Source organism: Triticum aestivum, chromosome 7D, assembly GCF_018294505.1.
Source record: "Triticum aestivum cultivar Chinese Spring chromosome 7D, IWGSC CS RefSeq v2.1, whole genome shotgun sequence".
NCBI classification, from domain to species: Eukaryota; Viridiplantae; Streptophyta; class Magnoliopsida; order Poales; family Poaceae; genus Triticum; species Triticum aestivum.
In genome coordinates this window covers 597,301,720-597,316,228 of record NC_057814.1, presented here as the reverse complement: position 1 = coordinate 597,316,228, position 14,509 = coordinate 597,301,720, and positions in this window count along the sequence as shown.

Below are 14,509 nucleotides of genomic sequence, written 5' to 3'. Positions count from 1 at the left end.
CCCATTGCGGTGACGTCGACGATATCTTTTTTTGGTGGTTTGGCGAAGTGCGTTCGACGGAGAACACCATTGAGGGAGACCACGGTAAGTCGTTCGCAAGTGCCGCCTGCAAGCCGAGACAACCGCCTTATTTGCATCCAGGAAGTCCTTTACTAGTACTACTAGGAGTACTAGTGCGGTGAGATGGTTTCTCGAAGAAGACGATGGAGAAGCGGAGTCAGCGAAGAGTGAAATGATGGTTGCTTCGTCCGTGCTTTTGTGATTTGACGCCTCACTGCTTTGTGATTTGTGATAGAAGGGACAGGGGAGTAGACTCTGTGCTCTATACTGTACTACATGCGTCCAAGCATGGGAGAAAGAGGAGAGACGTTGCATTTTTCTATTCCTTCAATCAATCAATCAGGGAGCTTCGGTTCCATCTTTTTGGCTTTGGCAACACCGTCCACAATGGTTCCCACGATGCCAAAAGCTATTTTCACATTTGGCTACACATTGTGGATGCCCTTAACCGTACCACTTGGTTTTGCTCCTGTGTGCTATCTATACAAATCTCAATTATATTGATCTAAAAAATTATAGAATCAAGATTAGTAAAAAGGAGGTGATTTTGCCGCGCGGATGGCGGGGGAGGTTTCTTATTTGAGCAATGCTACATCCACGTAATGGTTTACGTAAAGTTACGAACTGATGTGATGTGGGACTATTTGATTGGATTAAAGGAGAGGATTAGGCCCACCCCACCTGAAAATCAGGGGGGCATATATAGATTAGATGGAAAGTATACGTAGCAGCTACGTAGCCCTTTGTAAGTCTAGGATTAGGCTTCTTATTTTCGGAGGACGTTGTCCTGGCGGTTTGCTAACATGCGGTCCCACGTGTCAGTGCTTTACCAAGCCGATCCGCGTCCCACATGAGGCAGAACAACGGCAGAAGCAACACGTGGTTAAGTTGAAGAAGATGAGGGAGAAGCGGATTCAGCAACGAGTGAAATGATGGTTGCTTCGTCCCTCCAACTTAACTGCGGGAAAGGTGCAGCTTTGTGATTTGACGCCTCATTGCTCATTACTACGCCGGCGCCATGACTGGGGTGCTTCACCCCGGCTGCTCTGCACTGTATTCCGGTATGGCACGTGGACCCGGTAGCTTGATGTCCCACATGTCGGCGAAAGGGACTAGAAGATTTATGAAAGCGAGCGCTCCACTCTTACGACGGAGGAGTAGACGACACGACGGCCCAGTGAACTGTCACTTGTACTGTATAGTACTATAGTTTTGCTGTTTCGCACGATCCATCGATACAAACCCGATTAAACAGGAAAGGGCGGGATTTTTCCCGCGCGGTAGATGATACTGGCCATACATTTCAAAGGCAATTTTAATGTATGCAAACTGAATAATTATAAGTAACAATATGATATCTAGTAAAACTAAAAACACATATGATTTATTGTGTTAGAGTGTAGTAGTAGTGCTGTATTGCATAGTTGTTAGATGTAACATGCGAGAACGTGTAGAGATGTAGTTTTGGAGGGCCTACAGAGAGAAAAGCGTAATACGGTCACCGAACTTCAGAATAAGCTGATTACGGTCACTATATACGTTTTGCGGTGATTATACGGTCACTTGCTCACAGTTCAGCATCGGATTGCACTCTGTTGACCGGCCAAATAGTCTGCGTGGCGCCATGTTGACTAGTTAAATTGACCACGTTCCTTGTGGGTCCCACCTGTCAGTTCGCATAGGCAAAAGGTCAGATAAACACAAATTTACGCAGGCGCGACAAGGCTCCAACCCGTGCGCGGGAATCACCTGGTTGTGTATGTGTCTGTCAGGGCCTGATGTGTGCGCATGCACGTGTAGGTTGAGCACTTGAGCGTGAGAGTGTGTGTTGGTCGTGTGGTGTACTGGTGTGTGCATGCATGCGTGCGTGTGTGCGTGTGAGTGTTGCGTGTGCGTGTGAGTGTTGCGTGCGTGCGTGGCTGCGTGTGTACGTGTGAGTGTTGCGTGCGTGCGTGGGTGCATGTGTTTGTGTGAGTGTTGCGTGGATGCAGTTCGTGTGCATGCGTGCGTGTGTGTATAATCACCACACCAGCTCCTGTGTGTTAAAACAGACGGCTCAGCATACCAATACAAGGCCACCTTGTCCGCTGTGCCCGCGGTCATGACTTCGAACCACCGTCCAAATATTTTTTTGTCGTTTGTTTTCATTCTTACTAGCAAGATGCCCGTGCGTTGCACGTAACATCAAGATGCATTTGTATGACTTGTTTATCTTGTGAGAGAAAAGGATGAACGAGGGAAGGCCTTATTTGCAAATGTGGAGAGGTGTGTGGGTACCTTTTTGCAAAATTGCCATAGTTTCTTTCCTATCCGTCAGATATAAATCGGACGGCCTATATTGCAGGATGGCAGGCACACCATCATCACCAACTCTGTTTTTTATAAGAGTGTATTTTATGTATTTTATAAGAGTGTAGATGTAGAGTAGATACAAGTCGACAGGTGGGCACGATGGTAGTGAGATAATGTGATGCAACACTAGAGGTGCCACGTGGAGCGTTTAACTGGTCAACTAGTCATGTCATGAGCAAATACAGAGTTGTACGGTGAGCCCGTGACTGTATAATAACCACTAAACGTAAATGGTGACCGTAATGAGTGGATTCTGAAGTCCAATGTACGTATCGTGCTTTCGCTTCAAATACAATGATCGTCATTGCATATATCGCGAGAGAAAGATGAAACATGCGTGAATTTTCTGGGGGCTTACTTTTAGAGGACCTGGAGATAGTTTTGTGTGCATACGTGAAAGGGGCGTACAGGGGGGTATGCGATGGAGAGAGAGATGCTCTTCGTTTCTCTTTATTATGACTAACTTTGTATATAGTATAAAAATATACAAATTCACAGTGCGGAATAAATATCATTGTGGGCACCATGCAATGCAAATTAGCGTTCGTACTCCTCCATATAACTTTGTAATGTTGTATATATGTAGAAACTCTAAAATAATTTTTTGGCCACACTTTATTCAAAAGGAATGTTGTATGCGAAATAAACGTGAAGAGAGGGCTTTTTAGATCAATGGGGTACGTGATGTAACATGTGTGAATGTGTAGTTGATGCATTTGGCGGGGCCTAGAGAGGTATGTGTGTGTATTACGTATTCGAGAGAGGCATGGATAGAGGGGCCGACGGGGGGGGCGTGGGAGAGATAGCACGAGAAATGAGAGTGGTCTAGAGAGAGAGACGAATATGACGTCACGACAAGAGATTCCATTCCCTTGAGTGTGTATATGCAAGGGGGAGGGAATAGAGGCACCAGGAGAAATTTTCTGTGTGTGTGGTGTTTGTGTTGGTATGTGTGGGTGTGAGAAGATAATGAGACGTGGGGGCAGAGGGTGTGTCACCGCGTGAGGTCCGGTGGGTCGAGGTGAGGCCCTTCGTTCGGTTCCGTCCTGCGCCACATTGGTCGGCCCGTGACGCATTTAGGAAGACCCATGGATGACTAGTCGTACAAGACAAAGATAGCAGAATTGTGAAGGACTCTGTGTCCACTGACAAAGCCGGCTAGGATTTGTAACCCTAGGTTCTCGGACTAAGGTAACCCCTTTATCTCTGATATTACTATTCATCCAACCTAACTTTAAGGGGCATCCTACAGAATGCTCTGCTAGAATCATACTCGTCGATTAGGAAGAGAGGTGTGAGACAATGCGTGAGAGACAGGCGTAAAGATAATGTGCGTACATGAGACACGTAGGCAGGTCCATGTATATAGAAAGGGTCGATGAGGATTGTGCGTGTGTATGTTTGCGAGAGGAAGAGTGCTTGTGATAAAGGTTAGTGAAAACAGTTGTAAATGGTTACGAGAGGGAGGGAGGGTTATATCTAGAGCATGTGTGCGAGAAAGACACCTCGGGAGAGAGTGTGTGAGCATGTGTGAGAGACCACCGATGGAGAGTGAAACTACACGTAAAAGACTGCTCTACACATTGATTAAAGATATAAATTGTATCCAAATATTAGGATGGGATCATGATATTTGCAATTCGCGTAAGGAGCGGTCATTGATCCATCAGACATCTAGATTCTATCGAATTTGAGCATGTCTATGTTATTATTCGACACAATTGATCCACATAGTTAGTATTTTGAACTCCAGACAATGCATCGCTTTAGCAATCGAATATAAACGTGAGTATAGTTCATGTTGTGTGTGTAAAGCACATTATACATACGAAAGTTACACAATGGACATTATAAATAGCTACCTATGAACTAGCATACATTTGAATTCAACTTAAGGTGGTTTAAAAAAATCGAATTCAACATGAAGTCCATTCAATTATTTGAATTTGATATCATGGCATTTGTAAACCATACCTAAATTATGGGGGCACCAATCTTTGCTCTGATTTTGTACATAATAGCATATGTAGTCGTGTACAAAATAGATTCAAATTTAGCTCCTCCATTCCAAAATAATCGTAGTTATAGGATTTTCAAGTGTCAAAATTTCAAAAAGAAGCGGATAATTTAATGAGGTTTTCAAACATACAAGGTCAAATATAACGTTGTCTATTTAGGTCAATCCTCATAGTTCAAGAGTACTCTAAACGTGAATGCTTGTGTTTCAAAATTTCGAACGAAGCGCCAAAAGAGCCTCTACTCGCCCGAAACCGCGTGAGACCAATGTTTGGTAGTACAAGGAAATTACTTTTCTAATAACTCCGACCCGTGAAACCTACCGGCCCGACGTCCAAAGGTCTAAACCGGGGTAGGTTTGTAGCTTCATCTAGACGCCACGCAACCGCATCCGAAAAACATTCATACACAATGGCCGCCTAAGCACACATGCGCGCGGCCGAAATCGCTCCCGCCCACTATTTGGGACACCTGGGATTACCATCCTACCCCCGACCCGCAGTAGGTCCGAAATTTAAGAGGGGGGCAAAGTTTGTACTTTCCCCAAATTTCAAACAAGCGCGTCCCATCTTCTGTTCAAAAAAGCCAAAAACAAGCGCGTCCCAGACCGAAACATGGTTCCCCCCCACCCGTCCGATTCCCCATTCGTACTCCGTGGGCGCCAAAACTACCTCTCCACCAGCCGCGAAACCCCGGCGTCCTCCGTCCGCCACCCCATCCCACCCATCAACCGCCGCCCTCCTCCATCACGCCGGAGCCGATACCCCGACGTCGTCGTCCACCGCAACCTCAACCGCAACGCCCTCCACGGCTAGTAGTTGAAGCCGAGGCCGAGCCGTCCGTACCCGAGCCAGTTCAACCACGCCGTCCTGCGCCTCACCGCTGCCGCTCCAACTTCGCCACCCTCCACCGCACCGGAGCTGTTCCTGCTACGCCGTCCTTCGCCGCCTCGGATCTGCTTCCCCTCCGCCGACATACGGCCACGGCAACACAGTCAACAATTTGGCCATGGGTTCGTCCAAGCCTGCACCCTCCAGAACATCGGTTTCCCCGGTAAAAAGAAGAAGATCGGCGCGACATGTGGAGGTGACCACACCGGCAACCGAAAAAGGTACTCCTCTTCCCTTATTCGTGCAAATCTTACGTCTCTGCTTGCACGGTATTCATCCCACAGAAGACACTAGTTGACCGCTTCTTCTTGATACTAGATGTTCCTAGTAACTCGCGATGCACAAGGTTTCTCCTCATATACTATTTCACCTTAGCTAGAGGTCCGTCGCCCCCCTGAATTTCAATTTCTGGCCAGTTGATTCCCAATTAACGGAAGCATTCCCCGGCGTAACAGGCGCTAGTACGCCTATTACGCCGGGGAAGCAGCGCCTTGGTGTTTATCTTAGGGGCGTGTGCGGCCTAGAGCTACTGGCGCCCGATCTGGAGGTCGGCCGGGATTAAAGGGATGGCCTGGGGGCGCTGCCAAGCACGGCGGTGGTGTGAGGTCGATGGGAGGGCGGGGCGGCGGAGGCAGGGGTCTGGGCCGGTGGTCGCTGGCGGTTCGAGAAAGATCGTCAACAGTGACTGGCGGGAGGTAGACGAAGGCCATCTGCCCGTTCCTTATAGATCGGACGGTTCATTAAAAAATCGACTGACCTATTTATTTTCAGTCGACTGTTATCTTAGATATGACCACATGTGGTGGTGTGCTGGAGGAGTACCTGCATTTCCTGTGCTCATATATTACAAAATCATACGGAGTAGAATCTAATTTTGTTTGCCATGCAATGTTGTAGAGCTATCATATGTCTCCTGTCATTTATTTTTCAGCCACCTGCTATCTGCTACTTTTACAGTGCACTAGTTCTGCACACACTTCACCCTTACTCTCACTATTGTGTTTTTATGCAAGGGTATTTCAGACTCTGCTGCCATGAGAGAAGCCAAAAAGAAAAGAGAGAAGTCGCTCCAGCTTCGTATGCGGGTAGGCAAGACACGTTACAGCGCTATAAAGGGTGCAGTGTCAGCAGATGGAGACGGTAAACGTAGCTCTGGAGTTGATGACCTCGCTCGCAATGAACCACCATCCCAGGTGCTTGCTTTAACTTCGCGGTGTCATATGTGGTTGCATGTTCCATATGGTGTCTAGCTTGTATTCGAAAGGCCGAAGTCGGTAAGATAAGGAAAGATATTTTTTTACATGAACCACCATCCCGTGAGCACCAGAAGACAAATAGCTAGTCAGGGCACTGGCCGAGCCAGTGACAAGCCCAGCAAAGATAGGCATCACCTGGAAGCCAACTAAAAAGCTGCGATGGTGGCGAAGCAGCCCGCCTCCCACCAGGCTCTCAGGTCCTAGATGATCATGCTCACCACTCCAGCCGGATGTCTAGCTTGTATTGCTTCCAATTTGGTTAAATTGCATCTGCTTAGCTTACACATTATACCTTTGAATATGACATGCCTTTCTGTTTTTGGTACATACTAGTACATCTGTGTATTAACCATGTTCTTACATCAAACTAATGTTCTTGTGTATCCCTCATCAATCACTTATGACGAGGCAGGCAGGCAAGGGGACTACTCCTCATTTAAAGAATGCAGCGTCAGCCTCCCGACATGATTCTCAAGAAACAGAAATGCTAGATGAAGATAGTGAACGTAGCTCTGTAGTTGATTACAGCATTTCCCCTACACTAGCATCGCAGGTGCTTGCTCTAACTTGGCAGCGTGATATGTGGTTGCATGTTGCATATGGTGTCTAGATTGTAATTCTTCCAATCTGGTTAAACTGCATGTGCTAGTCTGCTTAGCTTATACATTATACCTGTTAATGTGACATGCCTTCCTGTATTTAGTACATAGTACATCTGTCTATTAAGCATGTCCTTACATAAAACTATTGTTTTTTTGTATCCCGCATCAATCAACATGACGAGACACCTTTAGTATATGCAGTGCGATATTAGTTGCATCTTTCATATGATTTATAGCATGCGCTGCTTCTAATTTGTTGAAATTCCATTTATGATGGGACGCTTTTAACTTGGCAGAGTCATATTGGTTGCATCTTTCATGTGGTGTCTAGCTTGCATTGCTTCTTATTTGCTGGAATGGTTTCTGCTTAGTTTACACAAACAGTTGTGAACATGCCATGCCGTCCTGTTTTTCGTACATATTCCATCCTGGTATCATGTGTTTGCCTTACATCAAAGTAGTGATTGTCAGTATCATGCATGAATGAGTTCTGAAGAGAGAATTTTATTGCTTTTTCTTGTCGGTTTTACTTGACAATTCAAAATCAATAAAGCGGAAGGAAGTTAGCAAGGCAGCGGATAAAGGTGCTCCTTCCGAACGGAGGGCCTCTACAGTTTCTACTCCTCCACACCCCCAAGATGATTTCCAAGACAACACATGCATAGACACTCAACAAAGCTGTGTTTATGATGAGCACGTCTCCCCTAGTGCAGCATCACCGGTGCTCCCTCTAACTTGGCACTGTTATATGTGGTTGCATGTTATGTGTGATGTCTAGCTTGTATTGCTTCTAATTTTGTTGAATTCCATCTGCTTACTTTACACATTATACTTGAATAAGACACGTGTTCCTGTTTCTAGAACATACAATATCTGTCTATCACACCATGTTCTTACATCAAATTACTACTGTTGTGTAACCTGCAACAATCACTTATCATAAGACACGTTTGACTTCGGAGTGTGATATAGGTTACATCTCACATTCTTTTCTAGCTTGTACTACTAATTTGTTGAAATGGCACTTATGACGAGACAGTTTTAACTTGGTAGAGTGATATTCGTTGCATCTTTCATATGGTGTCTAGCTTTCATTGCTTCTAATTTGTTGAAATGCCTTCTCCTTAGTTTACACATCATAAAGCTGTGAATATGCAATGGCACTAATGACGAGAGACCTCTAACATGGTAGTGTGATGTTGTTTGCATCTTGCATATGATTTATTTCTTGTACTGCTTCACATTTGTTTAAACGCCATTTATGATGAGACACTGTTAACTTGGCAGAGCGATATTTGTAGCATCTTTCATATGGTGTCTACCTTCCATTGCATTGCTTCTAATTTGGTGAAATGTCTTCTTCTTAGTTTACACATCATAGTTCTGGTTATCTCTTCCGTCCTGTTTTTCATACATATTACATCCTCCTATCATGTGGTTGTCTAACATCAAAGTTCAGTTCGTCTGCATCACGCATCAATTTGTTCTGAAGAACTAAATTGTTATTCGTTTTTCTTGTCGGCTTGACTTAACATGGCACAGAGAAAGAGGAAGAAACACAGAATGGCAGGGAATGAGAAGCGGATGAATCCTGCAGATTCTGCTGGTACTGATGGTGCAATAGAAGGTCAAAGTCCAGCGGAAAATTCTACAAACACGGCATCCCATGCTACACGAGTTGCAAAAAAAGCCAAACAGAAACAAATAGCTGCCACCAAACAAGCAGAGACAGCCCTAGTTCTTGCAACACCTACCACAGTACTACCAGCTGCACGACTTACTCGTGCGTCAACTGAGCTAGCAGCACGTTCCCAAGCTCCCTTGCCACCTGACACTACTTCCCAAGCACTCTTGACACAAGACGAGTTGGCAATATCAGATGAACCTTGTGAGCTTCAACAGCAAGAAGGTAGTTGCTGGAGTCAAGTTACAGTTGCATGCTTCTTTATATGTAGTCTCACAGTTTGATGTACACTAACACTTCCTATGTTCGTTGTTGGACTAGCACCTAGGCGCAAGAGGAAACAAACATCAGGGATAATGCTCGATAGGTTAACTAAATCTAGAGGAGGAAGAATGGAGATCCGTTTTGAGGCAGGTTTAAAAAGGCCACGTGATGCTACAGAGTCAGCCAAGTTAGTATCAGAGGCAGCGGTTGCCGTTAGGTGTCATGTACGTATCCTCCCAACATGGATTCAGTACAGGAATGACAAAGACGAAACCCAGTTCAACACCTTCCTCGACCATTTATCTGTAAGTATGGTTATGTATGGAAACTAGTAATATCGTCTTGCTCTGTCCCATACTTTCTAGGTTGCTGATAATGAGACTCCCATAATTTTCAACAGATGAGGTTCAAGTTGGATAGCCAAGATGATGCAACCAGACAAGCTTGCACCCATGTTTTCAAGTCTGCTCTGCGACAGTATCGGTATAACTTGAGGAAAACTCACTTTGAAGGCAAGGCTAACAGTGAACTTTCCCAAACATCTCCAGTGGAAAATATATCGGATGAAGACTGGAGGGGCCTTGTTAAACACTGGTCTGATCCGAAGTATCAGGTACATTATATATATGTGATCAGATCACATGTTGAAGTCCTATTTACGCATGTGCCACACAAATCTATCTTCTTGTAGGTGAACTGTTCAAAGAACAAGGCCAACCGTACGAAAGTGAAATTCCAACAGACGACAGGATCTCGTAGCTATATTGCACACTGCGAGGCTCTTGTAATTAGCTGTTGTTTCACTCTTTTCGCTGTACCATATTATCAGATCTATATTGACTTGTTCGAAATGCAGAGGAAAGCCCGCAAGGACCAAAAAGTACCTGAACCAAATGCTGTGGAAATCTTCAAGGACTGTCACACCAGCAAGAAGAAGGGCATGACTACACCAGTCAAAGCCGCTGTTGTAAGTCCTTAATCCTCATGCCTTTTAACTACTACTTACTCTGACTTGTGCCTTGAACTGCATGGTTTGCAGCCAATGTCTATTACTCTTTTCAATTTTATACACAATTGTCTTAGCGTATCATTGCACCTTACAAGGTTTAAAAGAGAGGAGTGATGTTCCTTTGATCTTGACCCGTAATCTAGTTCCGTGCTGGACTTGCCCACACAACGTTACAATTGCCTGTTTGTCTGTTCTCAGTTGTTTTGTGATATGAATGATGTCATACTATGCTTACCGTATTATAAACTTCGTCTCTTTATCCTTAGCCCTCAATACAATGTGAAGAAATAGACAATACATTAGCGATGGTACATGGTCATATGTTTGGAACCTGGTTTTATTATGTACTTTGCAATAAAATACAACTAATATTTTACATGGGTTCACCAGAATAAGTTCTGTATATAGACCAAAGCTATTTTGTTTGGTTTTGCTGCCTCCTTAATATCTTCTGTTCTGGTACTACTAATGTAAAACCTCAACTTTTCAGCGAGCTATGGAAAAAATGGTGGAACCGCCACCTTCTGAAGGTGGCGAGGCAACTATAACCGCAATGTCAGCTCTTGCTGCAGTGGGTCAGTACCTGTCCACTAACAGTGCCAAAAGCACGTTCCTGCGTAATACTGGGTTGGTTGTTAAGGCAATATCGTCCAAACTGCCTCATGATCAAGATATGCAAGCTCAAAGCAATGTTGTATCTGCGCTCCAGACACAAGTCCATTCCCTAACAGAGACCCTTTGTGAAACAAGGAGAAACATTGCTCAATGTCGTCAAGATATGCATGGTTTTGAAACCAGACTATCAGACATTTGCTATGTTGTTCAGGAGCCTAGGGGAAATGAAGGCGAGGGTTATGGTGCTCCATCGGACAATACAGCATGAAAACGTAACAGTCAGGTCAAATGAACTGAGCTTCTGAACTTCTGGTGGTGCATTTATCTGCTAGACTGTTAAGTTTTATGCCAACCTTCCTTTTGTTATATAGTTGTAATTTGTTTTGGTGCGATACAAAATTTATTCTTAACGTGCAGCCACCGGCTGAAGAAAACAGCAAGCCATTTTTGTATAGTGTAGGGTGTTCCCTATATTTGCACTGGTGGCGATCTTTGATGCCGAGTGGATGTAATCTGTGCAATCGCCTTAATAGCCTAGCGTTAGTTTCGGCCTTATTTATTTCCTAGTCTTCTTTTTCCCTGGTTTGCTAGTGGCCGCAACTACCATGGGCCATATACGGGCCGTAGGATCCATGGGTCTCCTACGGGCCGTCGATAAATGGGCCTGTAATCGGTGGGCCTCGGGCCGTCGGATAAATGGGTCTACATGGGCCGTAATCGGGCGTAATTGGTATCGGCCCAGCACGGTAACAGGCCGTTAACAGGCCGTAGGACAGCAAAGGCTTAATTCTGTCACAGGCATAACGGGTCGTTAATGGGCCAGAATATAGGACGGGCTGGAAACGGCGCAACGGGTTAACAGGCCAGAAACGGGCCGACTCTTGCCATGGGCCGAATTTGGCCCATTAGGGTAACAGGCCAGTAACGGGCCGACTCTTGCCATGGGCCGAATTTGGCCCATTAGGGGAACAGGCCAGTAACGGGCCGACTCTTGCCATGGGCCGAATTTGGCCCATTAGGGGAACAGGCCAGTAACGGGCCGGAAGTAATCGAGGGCCGAAAAGGAGCCCAAGAACGTATGGGCCGTCAATAGGCCGAAAGCTAACACGGGCTGGAAACGGCCCATGTAAATCACGGGCCGTTAACGGGTATAAAGAAAATTACTGTTCATTATGGGCTAGAGTCACCGTGGGCCTGTAAAGGGCCGAAAGATACGAAGGCCTCATATGGGCCGAAAGACGTCGTGGGCCATACATGGGCCGAAAGTGAAATGGGCTGGTGTTATATTCGACGGCCCACATGACGTTGTTGGGCCGATTTCCTTTAGGGCCTAACGGGCCGTGAGTTAACGGGCCGTAAAATGGGCTATTTGCGAAGAGACCGTTAACAGGCTTTTCATGGGCCAGCCCGTTAACTTTTGACCAAGTCAAACGGGCCGGCTTTGTAAGCTAAATGGGCCAGTGGTGGGCCGTGGCACGTGTCGACATATCATAGGCGCCTATCTGACCCACTGACGAGCTGACACGTGTTTCGTCCGGCCAATAAGAATTTTACACGTGGAAATTTCCCATTGGTCGGGGCTGTTAACGGGTTATCGGATCCAAAACCCGACCCGATAGCTTAACGGTGTTCCGTTACGGTGGATGTCACGTGTCGGTCACCCTTGACGAAAGCACTTCTGTGACGCGCGATTTATCGTCATGGAAGTGGACACTTCCGTGATGATAATTTTGGTAATGTCATGGAACACTTCTACGACAGCACAGGTATGACTATCTTGATTCTGTCATAAAATCGTCATGGATGTACATGCATGACAAAAAACGCGACCTACTGTGACAAACACGTATCATCACAGAAGTGCATTTTTTTGTAGTGGTATCTATAATTTACGAAGTATTCATGCTGATTTATTATCATTCTTGGATGTTTTACAATCATTTTATAGCAACTTTATATAATTTTTTGGGACTAAACTATTGACCCAGTGCCAGTTGCTGTTTTTTGCTTGTTTTTTACATCGCGGGAAATCAATATCAAATGGAGTCCAAACACCGCGAAACTTTTTGTGGATATTTTATGGACCAGAAGACCACCAGTGGGCCAGAGCAGCACCTGGGGGTGCCCCGAGGGGGCACAACCCACCAGGGAACGCCTGGGGGCTCAGGCGCGCCCAGGTGGGTTGTGCCCACCTCGGTGGCCTTCCGCACCCCCTCTTTGCCCTATAAAATCCCAAATATTCCAAAAACCCTCGGGGTTAACCTAGATTAGAAGTTCCGCCGCCGTAGGCCTCTGTAGCCACCGAAAACCAATCTAGACCCCGTTCCGGCACTCCACTGGAGGGGGAGATCATCACCGGTGGCCATCTTCATCATCCCGGCGACCACCACGATGAGAGGGAGTAGTCCACCCTCGGGGCTGAGGGTTTGTACCAATAGCTATGTGTTTAATCTCTCTCTCTCTCTCTCTCGTGTTCTTGAGATGGCACGATCTTGATGTATCGCGGGCTTTGTTAATGTAGTTCGATCATATGGTGTTTTCCCCTCTCTATCTTGTTGTGATGAATTGAGTTTTTCCCTTTGAGATTTCGTTGTTATCTGATTGAATACTTTTATGGATTTGAGAGCACTTGATATACGTCTTGCATATGAATACTCGTGGTGACAATGGGCTATCATATTGATTCACTTGATATGTGTTTTGGCATTCAACTCGCGGATTCCCGCGGTGACATTGGGGTAATCTATGCATAGGGGTTGATGCACGTTCTCGTCTTTGTTTCTCCGGTAGAAATCTTGGGGCACTCTTTGAAGTTCTTTGTGTTGGATTGAGTATTATGAATCTGAAATTATTTGGTGTTATTTTAGTACGAACTCTTGGATAGATCGATCGGAAAGAATAGCTTCGAGGTGGTTGCGTACCCTACAAACGATTTCTTCGTATGTTCTCCACTAGATAGGAACTTTGGAGTGATTCTTCATCGCACGTTGAGGGATGGTTATATGATCCAAATATATTAGCATTGTTGAGAGATTGCACTAGCGAAAGTACGGACCCTAGGCCTCATTTTCAAGCATTGCAATACCGTTTTTGTGCCCGTTTACTATTTGCTTCCTTGTTATTTTTATTTATTCAGATTATAAAAATATATTTCTACCATCCATATTACACTTTTATCACCATCTCTTCGCTGAACTAGTGCACCTATACAATTTGCCATTGTATTGGGTGTGTTGGGGACACAAGAGACTTTTTATTATTTGGTTGCAGGGTTGTTTGAGAGAGACCATCTTCATCCTATGCCTCCCACGGACTGATAAACCTTAGGTCATCCACTTGAGGGAAAATTGCTACTGTCCTACAAAACTCTGCGCTTGGAGGCCCAACACAAGTCTACAAGAACAAGTTGCGTAGTAGACAGCAACCGTTCACTTGGAATTGTTTCTTCGGAAAGTGCATCGTATGCTCATTACCATTGATATGAAAAGTGACCTTGCTTTTATTGCAATCAATAACAACCCCTGCAGTATTCAAGAAGGGTCTACCAAGGATAATCGACATGTTGTCGTCCTCGGGCATCTCAAGTATAACAAAGTCGGTCAAAATAGTAACATTAGCAACAACAACGGGCACATCCTCACAAATACCGATAGGTTTGGCAGTTGAATTGTCAGCTATTTGCAAAGATATTTCAGTAGGTGTGAGTTTATTCAAATCAAGTCTTTTATATAAAGAGAAAGGCATAACACTAACACCAGCTC